The 22,849-nt window shown below is 38.0% G+C and overlaps 1 protein-coding gene across 5 annotated transcripts in view; it reads left to right on the top strand.

Annotated features, from left to right (window-relative positions):
* Nucleotides 1–637: 637 nt before the first annotated feature.
* Nucleotides 638–22,849, top strand: part of LOC113063293 (disabled homolog 1-like) — a 167,044-nt gene continuing 144,832 nt past the window's right edge. For 3 of the 5 annotated variants that reach the window (XM_026233574.1, XM_026233572.1, XM_026233571.1), the window contains exon 1: nt 639–948. The gene's annotated coding sequence lies outside the window, so the exon portion shown is untranslated. Of the gene's footprint in view, nt 949–22,849 lie in introns of all 5 variants that reach the window. The other 2 variants (XM_026233570.1, XM_026233573.1) reach the window with 2 other exon arrangements.

Raw genomic sequence — 22,849 nt, 5'->3', positions numbered from 1 at the left:
TTCTATTTATACAAGCTACCTGCTACCATGACATGCAATGACCTGCAGTCCTTGGTGATGTAATGGTATGGAGGTTGCAGTAAACATTTCTTCTGAAACAGTGCTGTGAACATTTATAGAGTTTTTTTTTTAATGTCTTGGAATGATCATGGTGGCAATTTGGAGTTTTGTAGTCCACATATGGTAGTTTTGAGTCGGTATGAAGCCGGATGCTACCTGGTTCCGTTTACAGTGATTAAGAGTGAAAAGGGTGTAGTGCACTTGGCAGCCCCTAACTGGGAAGAGGATGAAATTAAAATCAATACTCTGCATGATGAGGTGACTCAGAAGGTTAAAATAGAACTCACAACTCTCTAATGGCCACTGCATAGCTGCTTTAAGATTATTAGCTGTCATAAACCCAACGTCGCTGGATCTAGTTCAGTTTCAGTTTTTTTTTTCTTGCCCCCCGTGCACCTGTTCCACACGCATAAATGAAGCGCTCAATATGTTAAGTCTCAGCAAATCAGATGTATCATTCGCATCCATTTCTGTCTTTGTATTCTTTTGCACATCTTAGCTTTTTGGCATAGGAAACTCTTGCTCACCCCTCCCACTTCTTGCGTTCTCCCCTGAAACCGAGAAACCAGGACAGCTCGGCGCGCGACGGGTTAACGCGCACTCGCGCTCGTGATTGGCTGCGGGAGCGGCGCTTTTAGAGAGAGGTAACCAGGCAACTTCAGCTGGAGCAGCGGAGAGAAAGAACAGGGGAAAGCGGAAAAGAAGCGCAGAAATCCCATCAGTTTTGGTGTGCGATAGAAAGGATGTAGCCCAGGTCTGTGGCTGCCTGTCCCCGGAATGGGAAAGTGGATTACGGCTCTTCTACAAGACGGTAGAGACTGGATACGGAGTGATTGCGCGTGGATTTTTATAACGAGAAGTATGGGATCGGAACGCACCAGTTTAAAGGTAAGAGGGTTTGTCTCAAAGATGTGGTTTGTGATGATATATGGAAAGTAAAACGGCGTCGGTGCTGTTGAAATTAAACTTGTCCATGTGGAACGCGAGGATATATCCCTGCGCTTCGGAGATGGAGTTGTGTCGGTTGATTGAATTCCCGCATCTAAAGCAATATGAGAGATATTATTAAACAGTTATCACACATCTGATTTGCGAGGAGATGAGACGAGACAACTGCCACCAGTTGACGGTGATCACGCGTCCACGCGCGTATGGAGAGGAGCGGCGTTTGCTGCATTGACATCCATGTTCTGCCCTGCGCGAGAGCAATTGATCAACTGAGATTTACTACAACCTTTCGCATTTAACATCTTTTCCATTCACCAAGCACAGGTCTAATACACGCTCAATATGCGCGCACTCATTAGAAGCCGCAGTGGAAAGAGGTTTTCGGTATTCCCGCGAGTGTTAAAACCCATGAGTACCCCCAGCCGGCACATGACCGACCTTCAACGTTGAAATATGGTTGAAATAAGGTCAGTTGTGGTTTCAACGTTGAAACAACGTTGATTCAACGTTTAAAGCTGAATGGTTGAAAAACATCCAGCACATGACCAACTTTCAATGTTGAAATATGGTTGAAATAAGGTCAGTTGTGGTTTCAACGTTGAAACAACGTTGATTCAACGTTTAAAGCTGAATGGTTGAAAAACATCCAGCACATGACCAACTTTCAACGTTGAAATATGGTTGAAATAAGGTCAGTTGTTTTAATGAAACAACGTTAAAAATGTTTAATGCTAAATGGTAGAAAAAGGTTAACAAGCTTTTAAATTATTTATATTAAATTATTTAAATTAATTATTATTTTAATAGCATTTAAAAATATTTTAGTCATGATACCTATTCTAAAATGTTAAATATTATCATCATAAACAACAATAAAACTATACATTTCGCTGCTTTATCACACTGAAACAACTCCCATTGGTAGTTTTATTTTATTACTTCTATCGTGATTGGTTAATCTGGCTGTCATTCAGGAAACTGGACAATGAATCGGTTCGCGCTTTTCTACATTTAAAAATTTGACCGTTATTGTCGTCTTTCTGTGAGTGAGGCGGCTAACTGTGAGCTGCTGCTCGTTATAACTGACTGCTCGGTCGGTCCCGAATTATTTCATATTTGCCTGTACATTTTTTATTTATTTCGAGCGAATTTGAGTCGTGACATGTCAATGGAGAACAAAAACTGTGAACACAAGAAGGGTCAGGTGTTCTGCGAGGTCCTGAAAACATCCTGTCAAAATGAGGTAAGAAAATCGCTAACTTTATCTTTATTACCTTTTGAAAATAGTAAAGTATTACCAGAGTTTACAAATGGGTAGTTTAAAGGACATGTAACCTGCAGATAAATAAATAGCCGTGTGTCTATTTTTGCATTGCTTTATCACAGATGATCAAGTTAGATGCTCACCTAATGTGTTGCTGGTGAGTTATGTGTTAATGTCTGTCTTTTAGAGATTTTCCCATATTTTCCTGATATGAATCCCATGCATTAGGTGTGTTATATATGTTTGTATTCTTATATTAGTTTCAAAGTGTTTTCTGCAACATATAAGTGCAAATGTCGGTATTTAAATAATATAATTTTAATGAATTAATGAAAATGAAAAAAAAAAAGGATTGTTTAAAGCCATGGTTCTCAAAGTGTCAGGCCCCCTCTAGTTGTTATGCAGGTGAATCACTAAATTAAACTAATTAATGTTAATATATTTTAACTTAATCTTTGAGTAAGTTTTTTTTTTTTTGCACATTTAAGTATGTTACAGTTAAAGTACAGTACAGTTTTGTAACTTTTGTTACATAATTACATTTAAAATTACATTTTAATTTAAACTTTTTTTTTTCATTTACCTGTGTATGTAAGCACAGTTGTAGTGTTAATGTTCAAACTGTATTTACCATGGTAAAGTGTCTGACAACAAATAATATTCTTATTAGAATAAATCTGCCTCATTTTTTAACTGTAGACCTGTAGCTGAATAGTTTGGCCTACTACGCTGCTGAAATGTAATGTTGGTCATTATGGTGCAACTTAATATTTAATAACAAATATTTTCTGAAGTGGTACTTGGTATAAAAAGTTTGAGAACCAGTGGTTTAAAGAAATGGTATAATATGAAATCCTGCTTTTTAAGAACTTTTCAGTAAACCATTTCTTCTTTCCCCTTGTAGAGTCATCGAGGATCCAGCTTGTTCTTGAAACATTGGTAAGAAATTGTTCTTCTGCTACATTGCACTGTCACTTCTGCTAGAGATGCTTTGACCTTTTGTGATAGGTTTTGGTTGTGCTTAGTTTAATAAAAATGTACTGAATTTGATTTGACTTGTTTTACTACACTGTAATGTTAGTGTTCTGATTAAAACAGTGTAACTGGGGGCTCTGAAAACACTGCTTGTGAATAATTTGTTAATATTGTACATTTTCATCTGAATACATTAAATAAGTGTTTAATGAATAGTGTTGTCCACTTTGTTTCCAACCTCACTGTTACTGAACTGTAAAGTGAAAATATTGTGTGATTTATTTTGCATTCAGTCTTCATTTAAATATATTTCACAATATCAAAGTTATTGTCAAACATTGTGAACATACCTAAACTCACTGGTTAAATCTTATGTGCCCTCCAGAAGTTTGCACTCTGCAAGTGAACGACGCCTTGTGGTGCCATCCCAAAGAAGTTCAAAATCACTCTCACGGACCTTTTCCTGGACTGTGCCCAGCTGGTGGAATCACCTCCCAATCTCAATCCGAACTGAGTGTTTACTCATTTTCAAGAAACATCTTAAGACTCATCTTTTTCACCAGAACTTAACCAACTAATGCTAGCACTTTTCCTTCTTTTCTTGTCTTTTTTATATATATATATATAAAAAAAAAAAAACCTGGCTATGCGTTCTGTACTAGACTAACTGAGACTTGTCATGGCACTTGTATACTGTTGTTGTTCGCTTGTACACCTGACTGCTTCTGTTGTTCTCATTTGTAAGTAGCTTTGGATAAAAGCGTCTGTTAAATGATTAAATGTAAATGTTTATACAGGACGGTACAGAAAGTGCACAAGTGGGAGAGAGTGGAGGGGATGGCGTCAGAAAGGACCTAGCGCTGGGACACTTTCAAGGATCACCCGAAGCACAACCACACTGTATACACTAAGGCTGCTGGTTCTAACATTTTAGAGTGCCTTGCGGTAGAAATCTCATTCTGCATTCCCCACAGTAAAGAAGACACAGTCCGGGGGGTTCCCATTAGAAATCAACTGGTTGAAGGTTCCCTGCTCGTACTGTTCAACACATTTTCACTGCACAAATGTACACAACTCTTGTAATGAGACACATTACTAAAACATGTTTTTGACAGAAACTGTAGGTTTCCACCAAAATAAAAGATCCACTGGTTTCAGTCATAAAGGTACAAGGGTTTGTCTTGTAAGTGCTGCAAAAAATATGCATTTATGTGCCAAATTATTTCACAAAAACCTTTAAATATTATTGTATTTGGATTGTTCTACTACCTGTTTTTAGCATTACCTCCATGCATACTCTGCATAATAAAGTGTGGGATTATTTTCATCTGTTTCCAAAATTTAACTGCTGTTTGACAATTTTGAGCATGTGGTAGTTTATTGAAGTTGTTTGTAAAGCCATTGCTGCCAGTCATTAGATTTTTAGCCTTGCATGTACATTGTTGATCTAAATGCCAACTAGGATCTAGGTGTATTTACACATGGTGCAAGGTACGACGGGGAAACAACGTCGTGTTATCAACGCTGATTAACTTTTCAAAATCAACACCTCATTCAGCTTTCATCCCAGGGCTGCAGCACGACCCTAATTCACCCATAATGCAGGTACGACGGTGAAACAGCGTCGCGATTTCAACGGTGAATCCACGTCGTGATTTCAACGTTGATCCAATTTGCAAAATCGAAAGGTTTTTCAACGTTGATTCAACGTCGGGAGTTCAACAGTGAATCAGCGTTGTGATTTCAACCGTACATCAACGTCACGATTTCAACGGTGAATCAACGTCGTGATTTCAACGTTGATCCAATTTGCAAAATCGAAAGGTTTTTCAACGTTGATTCAACCATGGTACCTGACGTTGTTTCAACGTTGAATCAACGTTGAAATGCCGGCTGGGCCGATTCAGGACACGGTACCGTAAGGTTTCCATTTATTGCAACGTGGAGAAACGTGTAGATTTTGTTTGTGTGGTTCATGCAGGTTGATCGGTCCGCAGGGGCTCGGAAGCCCGCATTAATCGCACTGCCCGTATGTGTGTGCGCGCGCGCGCGTGCGTTACTGAGTGTGTGACAGGGAACCACCGGGCGGCGAGAATTCCGTTACTCGCACTCTAAGAACCTGACAACTGACTTGGGTCACCGGCGACCGCGTTAAACTTATCTCTACGTGGCGTTTTCTGAACGGTTGCAGTGCAGGAGTATGTTCCCGCAGCGTTTGAAGCGGTAGAACACGCGATGATGCGGTGCTTTTTACACAGAACATCCTCCTCAGACTACATGTGGACTGAGGAGTAGTTTTGAAACGGGAAACGGACAACTCGGCGTTTCCTAAGGAATAAAAGGCTCGAAAAGACAGCGACTTTCGGTTACCTTCCCGTGCGGTTCCACTGAGAAGAGTGGACCGCGCGCTCCGTCTGAAGGACAAAAGCGCCAGTGACTGGAGTGTCCGGTGAGGAAGACTCTAGTTAAACCTAAAATAACCTACATTATGGTGACCAGCCAACGTCTGTGTGAGGAAGAAAGCTTGGTAAACATGCAATCATGTTTTAATGTGCACGCAGAAAGGTTTGTGTGAGGCTACGCTCTAGGGTTAAAGGGTTGCAAACACCATTGCATTTATATAAAAACAACAGAAGTCATTTGAAAGTACCTAGTATGATAAAAAACAAGTGTTCATGTGACTGTTTCATCATTTATTAAAGACGCATGACAGTGTTTTGTGTGAAAATATAGGAAAACTCACAAATGCAGCTTCTTTGTTGTGTCTGAACTGATCCAGGTGTCAGGTGTTCAATGGTAGCCCCTTGTTTTTAGGTCAGTGGCTAATATGTCACACATCTTTTGTGTGGTTCAGCCATCAGTTCACGATTGTTTTCTAGATGAATGCTATTACAAATTAATTTTTGTGTTTTTAGCCAGCACTTCTGTTGTGAATTATTTTTTTTGGTCAAGCTTTTCATCATTGTAGGTAGGTAGATGATAGATAGATAGATTGATCAAATGAGGATACATAAAAAGGAGCAATTTGTTTTTTGTGCCTTAATCAGGTCAGACTTGTTATGCCAACCTGTGCCAGATGGCACACTCTTCCATCACCTCATATTATGTCACCGTTCTATAGTTACTATAGCTGTGGTAAAGGTGGTCTATTCCGGTCTGTTCTGGACTTTTCTGTGTGTAGTTTGGCCTTCCCCTTCTGTCTGAATGGGCCCAACAGGCAACAGCGCATGAGTGTGGGAACCCTCAAAGCCAAAATTGTTTTGCTCCATCCACTGTGTTCATTTATTCCTTCTACAAGCTGGGTTTGTTTTGAGGTAATGTAGAGGTAGGGTTCGTATTGAGACCCCTGGGGTGGAAGCATGTTTGAGCGAAATAAATAGTATTGCCTGTTGATTTGACTTGTATGAACTCAATGGCTAGCCAAGCTGTTCTAGATACTTTTCTGTTTGAAACTAGTTCCAAGTATTTGTGAAGGAAAGAATGGGCTGAATTGATTGATATATATATTTTTTTTCAGAGCAACTACATTTCAAGTGTTAGTTGCACTTTGCATTGTGAGGTGGTTGTTATAGGAATGTATTGAGATGAGAACCAAGGTCCCCAGAGCAGCATGTCACCCCTAGGGTCTTTCTTTAGAGAAGAAGCTGCTGGGAATTCCTGAAGTAGAGCTGTTCCACGGGGGATGTCGCTTTCCGGAAATCTGTCCGGGATAGAGAGGAGGCATCCACTGCCATTCCTTGTTCTCTGTATTGATCTGTCTGTTCTGTGTGACATTATCTCCTCCTGCTAATTAGAGCTCAGGATTGGCCTCATCCATTGGATGGCGTCCGGCTGAGGACATGACACCGAGCCTGAGGGCACAGCTGCCACGTTTTGGCCCATCAGAAGCTTTCGATTTAAATCCACTAGTAAAAGTGATAATTTAATTCAAAGAATGGCACTTCTGCTGAATGCTTTGCATATTGGTGTTTTGTGTTGTCATGCTGTGCTATGATGAATGTCTGTAGGGCCCTGTGTCATGTGTGACACTGTTGTTCTATTCCAAAATCCACGCTCTTGAAATAAAAACTATGTTATTGGTATTTATGGTTCAATGAACAACCTTTAACATTTCTAATTAACAAAAGGTTTTTAAAAAGTGGAAAAATGTTCTTTAGATTATTCAAACGTTCTTCACACTATGAAACAAATGTTTAAGAACTGTTCACGTAAAGGTACTTTCAGAAACCAAAAATGGTTGTTCTGTGATATTTCTTTGGGAACCTTTATTTGTAAGAGTGTAGTGAGCTGCCTATTCTGATGGTCTTGGAACTTCATAACTGACTGCAGACTAATTGATTTCAAAAGAGTTTGGCACATTGCTCAGCCAGCATCATAAAACAATGAATAAAATTGCATAAATGCGTAAATATTGGGTAAAATAGTTCATTTTTAGGTTATTAGATCAGCACTTTTTGTTATTAAATATATTTGCTTATTGACTTGTATTGACTATTCTAGGTTTGTTTATATATATATATATATATATATATATATATATATATATATATATATATATATATATATATATATGTGTGTATAATATGGATTTTTTTTTAATCATTACTCATTTTCTTTAAAAAATTTAGAGCGAATGGGCACATTTTTGTAGGATTTAAAAGCAGAAATATGAAGCCTATCATTTTGTTAAAGACATTAATTCTTCAGTTACAACTTTATTGTAACTTTACTATGGATTTTTTTCAGCTGTATGGTTGTTCTTGGTCATCTTAGGAATGATGTTGCTGATTATTTTAACAGATTGGCTTATTTTATAGAAATTAGGACCAGGTGGAAATACTTTTTTATACTAATCAACATTATGTTGCAAATGCTCTCGATTACTCTTAACATGTACTGAACCCACAATATTCCTTTGAAATGCTGCCTCCATAGGCAGCTCACTAGATTTTAGTCCAGAGCACACGCAGAAAGGTTGTACAAGGTGGAAGCAGTGGTTCTCTTTGTGCCACATGCTGCAATGCCACGCTGACATCTGTTCCACAATCTCCTTATAATTGCCATAAACTGGCTGCAAGTCTATTTGGGTCAAGAAATGACACTGAATAATCCGTCCACACACAAGCAAGCTCACCATACTTTCACAGGTAGACTCATATATTGGTAACACTTTATTTTAAGATCCAATTCTCACTATTAACTAACCATTAACTATGACTTTTGCCTTAATTAACTCCTAATTTGCTGCTTATTAATAGTTTATAAGGCAGTTGTTAAGTTTAGGGTATTGGGGACGATTATGGATGTCATGCATTATATGTACTTTATAAGCACTAATAAACAGCCAATATGTTAATATGAGGCGTGCTAATAAGCAACTAGTTATTAGTGAGAATTGTACCCTATACTAAAGTGTTACCCATATATTTACTTTGTTCTCATATTTTCACATTTTCATTTTCTGGCCTTCTGTTCTTATTGAACCTGCCTTCAAGTGCATAACTAACAATTTGCATAACAGTTGCACAATGACTGCAGAGGACTGCGGTTTCAGGGTCTGAAGTCTTGACCCTATATCTGCTTTTCATTTAGCGCATAGTTTCTGGTTCCTCCTGTGACTATTGCTCCTTGAGCTATGAATAAAGAACCGTGCTTTTTTATTTATTATATTCAAACTGAATCTATCAAATAAACTCGCTTTCAATGGGCATACAGTCCTATCTCTCACTGCGGTATAGAGGTGCGCAACGCTCCACTGACTCCAGCTTACCCGTAGAAACAAAAGGGAGTAAAAAGGCAGACAAAAAGTCAGTGGTTGATAATTTAGTCCCACGGGAGCCACGCTCTAGAGCAATTTGATGTGCTGCATTGCAAACAAAGACTGGGAGAAACTCAGAAATACAGGCCATGCGACAGTCTCAGTACATTAACACTTCAATTAAATCTATTCTTTCAACACTCTCATTTACTTGCACTCACATTTCGAGGACTACTCACCTGGGACTGATTCTTTATTTGAGGCACTACTTATTTGCCATGTTTTATGCTGTGCATCACCAGAGCCTGGTGGTATTGCACCTCTTCTCTCCTCTAACATTTAAAGACAGTGAAAGAAACCGATAGATGAGAAGAAAAGAAAGGAAATGAATGATATTTTCAGCCCTGGTTTTCTTTCTTTTTCTTTTGTATACATACACCACCAAGTTTGGGGTCGGTAAGATTTTGTAAATGTTTTTAAAGAAGTCTCTTATGCTCACCATGTCTGCATTTATTTGATCAAAAATATAGGAAAAACAAGTAAAATGGTGAATTATTATTAGTTTTAAAATAACTGTTTTCTATTTCAGCTTCTATTTTAGTTTAATTTGTCTGTTTTAATATATTTTATAGTATATTTATTCCTTTGATGGCAAAGCTGAATTTTTAGCATCATTACTCCAGTCTTCAGTGTCACATGATCCTTCTAATATGCTGAATTGATGCTCAATAATCATTTATAAGCTTAACATTAACATTTATTACCCCCAGAATTCTTTGATGAATTAAAAAAAAACTGAATTTATTTTAAATAGGAAATTACATATTACAAATGTCTTTACAGTCACTTTTAATTCATTTAATCCATTCTTGATAAATCAAAGTATTACTTTTTCAAAAAAAAAATCTTACTGACCCCAAATGTTTAAACAAAATAAGGAATGCTACTGATTTTCAGCCGTTTCATTTCTGTCGACTTAGATGAACAGTTGTTGTCCACATGACATCAGGAAGACCTTATTTGATCCCTGCTGAGTGCCACTTCTGCTTCCAGAACAAAGAAAAACCATCTCTCTGGTGTTTCTTAAAGGGATAGTTCAACCAAAAATGGTAGTTCTGTCATCGTTTATCCAACCTACATGTTCCAAACTGTCTTTCTTCTGTCAAACACAAAATTAAAATAATGAAATGCGAATCCACTAACTTACATTATATAGACAAAACCAGCTGAACAATGATTTGTATTCTGCAAAATTTTGAACCAAGGTAATGTGAGTAATGTTATTATATTTATTTATTTATTACTTTTTTTTTTTTTTTGATAACTGTCCCTTTAAGAGTTAGCTGGAAAATCAAAGGGAACAAAATGGTTCCCTAAGGTCCCTAGACCTAAGGACCCGAATTACTTTTTTCTAGCAACAAATTGTATTTGATTAAATCTGTTCTTACTGTCTTTTCATCTGGTTTAATCTGTTGTCTCTCATCCACTAGAGAGAGGGAGGCAAAGAAAAGATTCAGCGTGACCTGCACAGTGGGGCCCCGGTCTGCTTGTATATTAGAGTGGGCTTCAGCTCTTTAGTATGCGCAGGCCTCCCCGTGCACCATTATCAAGCTGAAATGAAAAGCCTGTATTTCTCCATGGTGAGCTGCACAGAGCTGGAGCGTTGCAGCTGTAATGCGCTCTTGGAGAAAGAGAGTGCAGTTGAATGTTAGGACAGAGGCACACTCAGAATCAAAGACGTGAGGTTTGCTCTACTAATGTCAGTGTAGATTTGTCTGTAATATGACGGTGTGCATATGCTGCCAGCTGGTGGTATTCTCTGTCCGATGTTAGCCCGAGGGCAAGACAAGGCAGGTCTGTAGTCAAACACTAAGGAATAATGACACTTCGCCTGTCTAATAAGACACAAAATGGCTAACTCGGTTTTCTCTCAGTGAACAAATGAATTGCTGAAATCTGTTGTTTAATTTAATCCATGTCATACTTTATCAATATGATGTCAATAAATAGCGAGTCAAGGCCGGGCGTTAATGGAATCTGCACATAGAATTCTGCAGAAACCTCTGAATATTTAGTATTGTAGTTTCACGACACTCAAGGTTGACAAAGTTCTTCACATTCCTGAACTCTGTGTGTTCCTTCATTTAAAAAAACCCATGAAATGGTTTGACAAATTGCATGTTGATGTATTTCCTGTCAAAAGATTAATTCACTGTTGGTTTTACATTTTTTCATTTTTTTTATTAATATTTTCATACTGTTCAGAGTTAGAAGGTTCACTGCATTGTTCTTTAGTTCTCTTTCGCTGTTCAATCTGTAGCGGCACATCAAAATAAGTAATTTGTGAGAATGTAAGTTTGTGATTGGTTTTGAATGTGATGCAGTAAAAACACTGCGTTCCACAAAATAATGGCAATAAATGTCATTCTATTGAGTTGCAGGAGGCACAGAAAACAAACATATGAAATTTGACTAGTGTAGTCCGATTCACAAATTACTCTATGAACTGGTTCCTGTGTGAACGAAGTAGCCCAATCCCTGAGACAATTGACTCTGTCAATGAATAGTTAAAAAAAGATGAGTTAGAACTTAGAATCAGTCTGAAATCAAACTGCAGTGATTTTTTCAAAGCATTAGCAGAGGGAATATTTAAAAATGGATTATAAAACTGAAATAATGTATAACCAACTGAATATTTTTTTTTAATGGATATCAAATTGATTCTGATTTGGAATCAGTCAGACTTCAGTGTGAAAACCTTAAATGTTCAGTTGCTTTTGATTGACTTCACAGCCCAACAAAACCAGTTTGCTATTGCTAAACGATGGCAGGTGATCTAACAGGGAGTCTAGAGAACATGTTATTGGACTAAAATTGACATGCTTCTGAAAACAAGATGAGTCAGCAATATTTTTGGACCTTTATTGTCAATATTTATATAATAGTGCACTCTCAGTGGCCTCAACAATAACAGACCCGATGTGCATCCAAAATTTTAGCGCATATCATATCTTAAAAGTAAATATTTTTTTTAAACCTGTACTTAGAGATATTATCATATTAATAAAATAAAAGGCTTTTTGACTTTCATGTCTGTCAGTACACCTTGCACTTTGTAATGTAAGCTTAAAAGCACATACTGTACATATAAAATACTTGAGTAGGCTATTTGTTATTATATTTTTCATCATTACATTTTTTTTTCAGAAAACATTAGATTCAGTTCAAATTTAAGCATAGGCTAGTCTTTTAAAATATATTATTTCTGTAATAAATACTCTTTTTAGACGCATTATAAAGTGTACTACTTTTTTATAATGGGTTGTGCAGTATGTTGTCACAGCATGATTTTCAGGGGTGTGCAGTATTCATTTCTTTGAGCGACATGGCCACATCTGTGGCGTGAGAGTTTGTCCAAGGTGTGTCAGCTGGATCGCAGCTCATTTGGACCAGAAATATCACACTGGCGCCAGATCCAGATGCGCCAACCATAAGCATCCAACACCTACTATTACAACCTGCCGCCATCTTTCTCTCTCCATGTCTTTGTCAGTATTTCTCACTCTATTCTCCATCCAGGAATGTGTGTAGATGTGTGTATTCAGGAGAATCAACATAAATGCATCTGGACAGACAGAAGACCAGCGTAGAGCTCTGGAGACTGGGTGTTTCCGTAATGATTACATGTCAAAGAGCTATGGCACAACATCTCAGGCGGTCTCCTGGCTTTATTGCCCAGGCCGGGAGAGATTTCGCTCTCATGTTGCTTGCAAAACCTTCTGCCCTTGTACTGCAGGAAACTGATTCTGTTTTTTGAACAGTTGCCTGGGAAATCTACTCACTGGCTTTGCTCGAAATGAACATACATCTCTCAAGAGCGATTGCTTTTCTCTTCTCCTCTGCTGCATGTTCTGCTAGAAATAACTGCACTCCACGTCTCTCCTTTTCAGTCTCTTGCTTGTATGGGGAATTCCTTTTGCAAATCTGTTTTTCCCTTCTCTTATCTCTGTGTGCAGGGAAGGATTCAGAGTTGCATGTACATATCTTTGCCGAAAAAGAGATGAAAAAAGTAGTTTTTCCCTTTTTTGTGTTTGATATAAAAGCAAGGGCTCTTTTGCTTGTGATAACACTCAGCCTCTCCGTCTCTGGAGCGCAGTCAGGGTCTAATGCGCAGACACTCTATTGCACCCGTGCGTGTCATCGTAGAGCGCTTGTGTGCATGTGTGCGTGTTTGAGCGGGGCCATATTAAACTGCCATCCTGGCATTGCAGCATGCACCAGAGAAAAGGTGGAGGGATATGTGGAGAAAGAAAGAGGGAGGGATTAGATGGATGAATGTAGAGATTGCAGAATGGTATGAGAGAGAGTTCATTTTAAAATTAAATGAAATTCTTAGTTTACTCAGCCATATGTTTCTCCAAAAATTGCTTAGAAAAAATACATATGGAAACAACGTGCAATTTTTGACATACAGAAACAGTTTAGAACTACTGTGTGTATAATCTAAATCAGCTCATATGATCGTGGAACAATTTGAGGAGAAAAGAGATAATTAACCCCAAAATTTTAAATTCTTTCATTTACTAACACTCTTGCTGTTCCAAACCTGTATGAATTCCTTTATTTTGTGGAAGATGTATTGAACACTGTTGATAACCAGACAATTTTGGTTACTGTTGACTTGAGATATTTCTTAAAATATCTTCTTTTAGGTTCCACCAAAGAAAGAAAGTCATTGGGATTTGGAACAGCATGAGAAAGAGAGTAAATTATGACAGAATTTTCATATTTAGGTGGACAATTTCTCACTATTATTTTCTTAAGTCCATACTGAAATCCCTGTGATTTGATAGAGATCACATACTCCTCACGACCTCGTTATTTCAGTCATTACTGTGTTTAGTTTGTAAAATGTTTCCCTTGTAAACATGTAGAGTCATTTATTTATTTTTTTCCCATTGTTTTCATCAAATCAGATGCTCTCTTGCTCTCCTTTCCTCTCAAATCTTGATCCCCAAGGTCATTTGTCTCATTGTGGTGTTTCACACTTCACTGATCTCTCTCTAGAACCATTTGATTCTTTTTACTCTAGACTCAGGCAGCATGGTCAGCAGACCGCTGTGTGTGAGTATGTCTCCCAACACCACAAGATCTCCAGCTTTTTCTTTCACAGATCTCCCAAGATTGAAAAACAAAGATTAGACACTCCCTATCCACATTATGTGTGTGTGAAACCATTAAGATAGTAAGTCTTCAATTAACTTGACGTGTTAATGACATTAGACTGTGGCAGATAAGAGCCAGGCAAGATGGCCTTCTCGGAATTGATGGGGTCTTATTAGAAGGTGGTGTCTGATAATCCAGTGTCTTTAAATGAGATACCCTCACACGGAGAAGACTTAGATTTAACTTGTGGACACACACACACACACACACACACAGAATCACTTGACAGTGAGATACTTGGATGAGCCCTGGCAGATTTAGCTAAGTCCCTCCCCAGTTTAATGACAGCCACTGAATCGGCACGCTGCTGATAGCAAAGTGGCACAAAGTGGGTTTAATGGAACAAGGCAATTCCAAGACCATCAGGATTAAATTGGAGTGAAATGATTTGGGGGAATAGAGAGAGAGGAATAAAACACCCTCGCTTTGTTGCATGATGAACAGAAATGGCAGCCCAGGGTGGTGTGATCAGCTAGAGGCTAGAAGTGTGTTTGTGTGTGTGTGGCTAGATGAGAAATGGAGTGGAATGGCAAGTGGGGGAGGGAGAGACCAGAATCATGTAAGGTTAACTGTGGCGATAACCCAAATTTTTTATGTGTTGATGTCTGTCTGCTTCAGCGTGTTTGAGTGGAAGAGATGCGCATCAGAATGCAGCTGTAATTATAGTGCGTGTGGGTAGAGTGATTTGCCCTGGCATGGATGCCCAGTGTGGGTATAAGTGGGCTATTTGGCAGACAGCTGCGCCCTCCATGGAGGGAATGTACAGTAGGGGGTCTTTACCCTTCACACGGACTCTGCCCTTCCTGTCTTTTTCCTGTTTCGACACCTCAGCAAACCATCATGGTTTGTAGGAATATTCATGTGACTTTGGCGCTGCATTATTTAAAAATGGTTCAGCCTCAAGGCCCCACAATACTTTTATTAATCTCAAATGCTATATCTGTTGTGAAGAAGTCTATAACAATAGGGCCTTTCGAACCACTTTAATTCCAGAATTAAATGTAAATTACTAAAGTATTGGTACGACTTTGTGCAAACTATTTCCCAGTACAATTTAAAGGGTTGCATTCGCACCGACCATGTGTACTAGGATGTGACGTAAGCCGTCCGACAACGATGTAATTTGTGTGTGGCTGTGTTTTTGTTGTGTCTCGTTGGTTTCACAAATATGGACATGGAATGTCGAATTAGACGTAAATCGATTGAAAGAACGGAAGGAGATTAAGAATCTCCAACTATTAATGGCAGTGATATAGAAGGTATGGAGATGTTGGGTGGCCTGACTGATCCTTCCAGTAGTTATCCTTCCAGTATTTACAGTATGTCCATGATTGTATTTTCTTTGTTGCCATATTGTTCAACAGCAGTTTGAGAAAGAAGTTGTGAAGAAAAAGACTCTGTTTTTATAATAAACTGCTTCACTGTAAAAACAAGAAATTAACAGTGATAATGTTGCAAACTGATAAATTATAAAATGGAAGACAATAGTGGCTTTTTTTCAGCTCAAGTCAGTTCATTGTTGATTCAGATCAGTTCAGTGAGAGTGCCAGTGTTGCAAACCTCATAAACTAGAAGTCAGAATTAAGTCAATTGTGTAGACACTATTTTGATTTTCACATTCTTATGTGATCAACTTGTAGCAGCCCCCCCAAATAAATCATTGTTTTAAATAAATCTGTTAGGATTTTGAAGTGAACATCTGAAGTGTTTTAAATTAATTGGTTGAGTGAATGAATTAATGACTTATTGATAATGTCACCTGGTTTTAGGGCTGTGCAAAAAATCGAACGCGATTTTCATGCACATCTCATCAGTAAAGACGCTCCTGTAATTAGAAGTATGTCTCCAGCACGTGTTTTCAGATTATGGTTTCCAGGTTTTCACAACAAATCCTGCCCAGTTGCTTCTCGAAACTAGTCCAAAATTGCGTTTCCAGGAGGTTCCCTGATAAAAAATTGCTTTCCGGGGTTAAAATGTAAGTTTTATGGCATGGTTGCCTTGGTAAAATTCGCATTTTAGGGTCTAAATATCACGTTATTGGCATTGTCGCTTCGACCCGCGGACATGAAAAACAACCACAGACTTGGCAACACCGGTTGGCATTTACTACACAGAGCCGTAATTCACTGACAATCTACACAAAATCGATGTTAAATCGGTGGCGATTCTTTGTCGATTTTGAAAGCGATTTTGTGTTAGTTGTCGGTAGACTACGGCTCCTGTGTAGTAACTGCCGCTCCACCTGAACCAGTGTTGCCAAGTCTGCGGTTGTTTTTCATGTCCGCGGTTCAAAGCTACCCCAATACAGAAGATCAAGAAGATCAAGATATATCATGATCTGACCTCTTTGAGGGTTTCCAGAGCACCAGTTACAACACAAGTTTCAGATATAGAAAAGTGTTTATTTCACAGACAGAGTTCATCTACGTTCTAACTGAGACAATCCAGAGAGAGAGAGAGAGAAATGAAGTGAAAAATCCATCAACTGCCACATTAGATTCAGCTGAATTACTAGTCAAGCTTACCATGAATGAGGCATTGAATTATTTGACCCTACTGCCCCAGATTCTCATATGAGCTTTATAATTTTCCAGTGATGGAAACAGTTCAGGGTCCATTGCTCCAATATTGCAGAAAGTTTAAGGGAGTTACTGGTTAAGTCACTGCTCTGCTGTTTATCCACTGCTAAATTCAGTGCTGTTTCCTCTTTGAAGCTCATTTTACACCCTGTATTTTTTACATTTACTGCATATGTTCATATACGCACTGAAAAAACTTTCTTATTGTGATAAAAAGTACTAGAGGGTCAGTCATTCCAGATTTTTGCCAACAGGTACACACAGAATCTGTATTTAATGAAATTGAAAGAAAATGTTTTCATTATCAAATTCATAAAAAATGTGTTGTTGTTTTCTTACCTTATCTTTTAAAGTGCCCCATTAAACCGTTTTGAATATGCAGTGTGTTATGTAGCTGTAAGTAAACGATCTGAAAAGTTGTGAAACCGAAAGTGCACAACGAATTAAGTTATTGTCTCCTTAATGAAATAATTGACTCTGAACAGCCTAAACGAGTCCTCGGTAATTCCAATCCCAATTCCGTGACAGCTCACGGGGTAACACGTTTGCATAATGCCTGTCTATGGTCTATGTTGGCAGACTGTGTACAACTTGACCCGCCCACAAAACCACTGTAGCTTGTTCGTGGGGTAATCATCATGTTGGGAAAGCGCTGTGTCCTATGCTGTGAAAGAACAATTTTCACTTCTGAAAGATGAGGGTGCACAAAACAATGGTTAAAATAATTTACTAATTAACTGTACCAACTCCAATTTTATTTATTTATTTTTATAATTTTACTGGCAACTGCTTCTCTAATCTCAGGGAATTCAATGGGGGATTCACAAAATGCTTGCTGTTGTCATGAAAGATGGTAACTGCTCAGTTTAATTTGACCAAATGGCTCCACTGAATCACAATCTGCAAGTATGATAAATAATAGATGTTTATATTTTCTATCGAGCGTTCAAAATCCAGAACTATGGCAGTGGGTGTATAGTTTCACTTGTATAGTTACACTCGCTGTATGCGGTAGACCAATCACAACAGACTGGACCATCTGACCAATCAGAGCACAGTAGGCTCACGGAAAGGAGGGGTTTGAAAGACTGAACCATAGAACACCTTCGATCAATTTTTTGAGAATCGTTGGAAATAAGTTGATATTAAATGCATATTTTGAGAAAGCGGAAGCCTTTCTTTTGACCTTGCATGCATATAAATTTATTTTAGAAGATTACTAAAACAATATTAGGAATCTTAAAAATGTCATAATAGGGCACTTTAATTATAATTTACCTTATATTCATTGTCCCTAAATGTTTTAAATATAAACAAACATAAACAAGCACAATTTTAATTGAGTAAAACATTTTATGCCAGTGCAATAACACAAAGCATAACTATATTCAGGAAATAGTCTGTGAAAACAAGCCTTAAATCTTAAGCAGTGTTGCTTCCCAGGTACATTTATTTAGTTTAAATGATACTTCAGTATTTGTACTAGAAAATAAATAAATACGATTTTTTCTCTTAGTGTACAGAGAAAGAACAGAACCGCTGGCACGTAGGCCACCAGGAGCAATAATAGAAGCCACAAAGTGATTTGAGCCTGAAGCAGGTGGCTGGTCAGGGGGTCACCGCTGAGCTTCAGAGAAATCAATAGACACTACAGGCTGAGTGTGGATGGGGAGGGGGAGGGAGCAGGTGATTGTATGTGATCAGGTTTGAGCCCTGCAGGTAGGAATGCTCTTTAAATGAATCTGATTTACCTGACACCATGGAGATGGTGATACATGACACATCTGAAAAAGAAAGAGGTCTGCCCTGCCATTATACAATCCCCTTTCTCTATGGCTCTAAGGGAAATGTATTTTAATGTGGTGATATATTAAAATAACAGTGTGTGGAATACTAATAGTACTGTCCCTGCTGCAGCCGCAGGAGGAATACCATCGCTGTACGGCTGTGTTCATGTTGTTTTTGAAGTGTGTGCTAATCTGTTACAGAAGCATCTGTAATAGATGCCTGTCTTACATTATTTCTGCATTTCTGCACCTGTATTTTTGCTGGTGCTTTACGGCTAGGTTGTTCTTTTGGCATTATTAAGGAAAAACAATGCATTTTTTACATTTTTGTTACTATTATTTATAAGGATGATAAAGAGAGGACAAGAACAGGTCCTAGAAATGACAAAAGCATGATTCAAACTCCTTTTAGCCAGATAAGGACCATCTGCTGAAGGTGAAGTGTAATTTCAGGTGAGGGGGAGTGTTCAAGAAACCTTGTTCGGAAACTGTCATTATTTTAAAAGTTGGATTTGCCCACATTTTATATATATATATATATATATATATATATATATATATATATATATATATATATATATATATATATATATATATATATATATATATATATATATATATTCTAATAACATTTTATTCAGTTTAATTCAATGTGTTATTTGTTGTATCTTTGTAATTATTTGTGAAAATACAGTGCAATCGGTTCGGACATTGCACGGTGCTCATTCAATAAATGCACAGCTAAACAGATGGGATTTTAATCTAGATTTAAATGTGACTAGTGTTTTAGCACATCTGATCTCTTCTGGAAGCTGATTCCAGCTGCAGGCAGCATAACTAAAGGAGGACTCCCCTTGTTTTGTGTGAACCCTTGGTATTTCTAACTGACTCGATCCTAATGATCTGAGTGCTCTGCTAGGTTTATATTCAGTAAAAATAGCTGCAATATATTTCGGTCCTGGGTCATTTAGTGATTTATAGACGAGTAAAAGTACTTTAAAATCAATCCTAAATGTAACTGGAAGCCAGTGTAAGGACCTGAGGACTGGTGTGATATGCTCAGATTTTCTGGTTCTAGTCAGTATCCTGGCAGCAGCATTCTGGATGTGCTGCAGCTGTCTAATGGTCTTTTTGGGAAGGCCGTGAGGAGCCCATTACAATAGTCCTCCCTGCTGGTGATAAAGGCATGAATAAGTTTCTCCTAGTCTTGACTGTTTTTTAGATGATAGTATGCTGATTTAGTCTCCAGAATCACACCAAGATTACTGACTTGATTTTTAGTTGTTGACCCGAAGTCAGTTTTAGTTGTTGACTCAAAGTTTGCATTCACCTTGAAAACATCTTTGTTTCCAAATGCAATAACTTCACTTTTTTCCTTGTTTAACTGAAGAAAGTTCTGGCACATCCAAATATTAATTTCATCAATACATTGGCAGAGGGAGTCAATGAGGCTGTAGTCATTTGGAGATAAGGCTAGGTAAAATCTGGTTATCATCAGCATAGCTGTGATAGGCAATTTGGTTATTTCTCATTATTTGACTTAGTGGGAGCATATACAGGCTAAACAGGAGCGGTGCAAGAATTGACCCTTGTGGGGTCTCCTAGACTCACATAATAGCCTCTCCCTTCTAAGTATGACTCTTTTGTAGTTTTGTTTTCTGCATTATCTAAGTGATTAAAATCCCCTGCAATAGCAAAGCAGTCAAAGTCTGAGATAATCATTGATAACATTTCTGTGACCTCTTCAACAAAGGCTGGAGAGCATTTTGGAGGCCTGTAAATAATAATAAACAGAATGCATGGAGCACCTTTCAGCACAATCCCTAGATATTCGAAAGACAAGTACTGACCAAATGACACTTGCCTGCATTGAGAGACATCTTTAAATAGAGCAGCTACACCTCCACCTCTCCTAACAGTCCTGCAGACACTCATGAAAGTAAAGTTAGGAAGGGCTGCCTCATTGAGGACTGTTGCATTGCAGCTGTCTTCTAGCCATGTTTCGTTTAGAAACATAAAATCCAGATTGTGGTTATGAAGTCATTGATTAGAAATGATTTATTTTTTAGTGAGCGAATGTTTAAAAATGCTAACTTGATGGCAGTGCTTTGTGTCTTTACATCGATCTTAGTTTGATGCATAATAGGCCACAGATTAGATGAGTTTGCCCTTCGGCTTGAAAAGGCCTTAGACTTTCTATCACGTGATAAAACTGAAATAGAGAAAGCTACAGGCACACTGGGTTCCCGCTTGTTCTGTAAACATTTGTGAATGTTGCTGCTATTATAGCGGGGACCCGACACATATTACTGAGAGCTGCTATCAGTTGTTTTTGGTTCACCTTCAGCAGAGGGTTTGGGCCCTGGCGTTTTACGGTTGTACTGTACGTTTGCTGTGAAAGAATACTGTACTCAGTTTTAGGCAGCACAGACCACATTAACTTTTTCATTCCATATGAAGGTATTGTTTTTCTGGAGGTGTTTTGAAAGCATCTGTTAGGGATGTGAAGAGGCCCAGGAGTTTGTGGTTTAGATTGCCTCAAGCTCCTTTGTGCAGCTTTGCTAAACTTTCCTGAATAGAACGGCAGTCAAAGCCTTTAATATGAATGAGGATTAATGACTCGCAGCTCCAGCCGAATCACGATTCAGATGTGTCTCAGACTGAAACAAGCAACAACCTCTGTTGACACCACTTAAAATCAACATAGCAAACTTAACAAATAAAATTATAAATAATAAATTAATTCTCTTTTCCCCCCTGCATTTTCATGTATTTACACTTGAGCTCAAAGGTTAATGTAAAAATTTTTAAACTGTAAATTTATATTGCTCAGGACTGATGCACAACTGTCACAAAAAACACTGGGTCTTTATTATTATTATTATTATTATTATTATTATTATTATTATTTTTATTCTGGAACACGATAGCCTTAATACCCTTTTCTCTGTGGAAAATTACAGCCTGGGATATACATACATTTCTTTTCTGTGCGTCAAGAAAGATGAAAGCAATATGGGTTTCACTATCAGCAGAACATTTTGTTTTCTGAGTTAAGTCCCGCTCAACTCCCCGTCTCACAGTCTACATACAGTGAAAAGGAGAGATATCAGTGGAAAGATGGAGCTCAGAAAGAAATGACCATGGAGACAGGACCACTGTTCACACTGAGAGAACAGAGCACAATATATGGAAGTAAGAGGATAAATTACGGAGAAACTGTGAGGGTCCTGTGGAGAGAGAGATGAAAAGAAGAGCAGAGCTTGCCCATTTCATAAAAAGCTAAAGCTGGAGAGACAAAGATTGGATTCATTCTGACTGTTAAATGAGCTCTTGAAGGGCTGGAGTGACAGGACACATCCTCAGAAAATCAGCAAGCTAGGACCTCATCATCACATTTCTCTCGCTTTCACTTTTAAATACATTTGTGAAGAGGATACCACTGCCATGTGTTGTTCTTGCAGGGGTCACTTTTGAGTGTTAAAAAGCTATTTGATTCTCAAGAGAAATGTCGTCCGACATCGGCTGACTGCTAAGTCAGTTTCAAGCTCCTGCCATGTGTCTCAAATGCATCTCCTGTGACCTCTTGTGAAGGGATTTTAGTTTTTGATTTTAAGATTACATAGGACTACATTACTATATCAGTGTGGAGCATTGCATGCTAAAGCTGGGGATAGTCATTTGGAAGGCCCGATTATAGGCATAGAGTGTAGGATAAGCCAGCTTGCTAATCGGCTTGATGTACATTATGCTAAGCTGGCATACTGAGGTACGCTGTAAGCTGGTTCGCTTGTGAAACATAAACTAACTACAAAAACAAAAACAAAAAAATATAATTTTTTTTATTTTAAGTGTTGGTTATATACAATTATGTCACATTAGCATTTAAAAACGTGACTGTGTGTAAGTGTGTGTGTATGTATACAGGCGCATCTCAATAAAATACAATGTCTCGGAAAAGTTCATTTATTTCAGTAATTCAAGTCAAATTGTGAAACTTGTGTATTAAATAAATTTGATGCACAGACGGAAGTTGTTTAAGTTATTTTAATTGTGAGGATTTGGGCTCAAATTTAACAAAAACCCACCAATCCACCAATCTCAACTAATTAGAATACTTCATAAGACCAATAAATAAATAAAAAATTAAAAAGTAAATTGTGGCCTTCAGATTACCTGCATTTTTGGTCTCTTGTTTCTCATTTTCCTCTTGACAATCCCCCGTAGATTCTCTATGTATTTCAGGTCTCGT

This window comes from Carassius auratus, chromosome 45 (assembly GCF_003368295.1).
Source record: "Carassius auratus strain Wakin chromosome 45, ASM336829v1, whole genome shotgun sequence".
NCBI classification, from domain to species: Eukaryota; Metazoa; Chordata; class Actinopteri; order Cypriniformes; family Cyprinidae; genus Carassius; species Carassius auratus.
The sequence above is the reverse complement of the archived record's forward strand: the minus strand, read 5'-3'. Positions and strand labels throughout refer to the sequence as shown.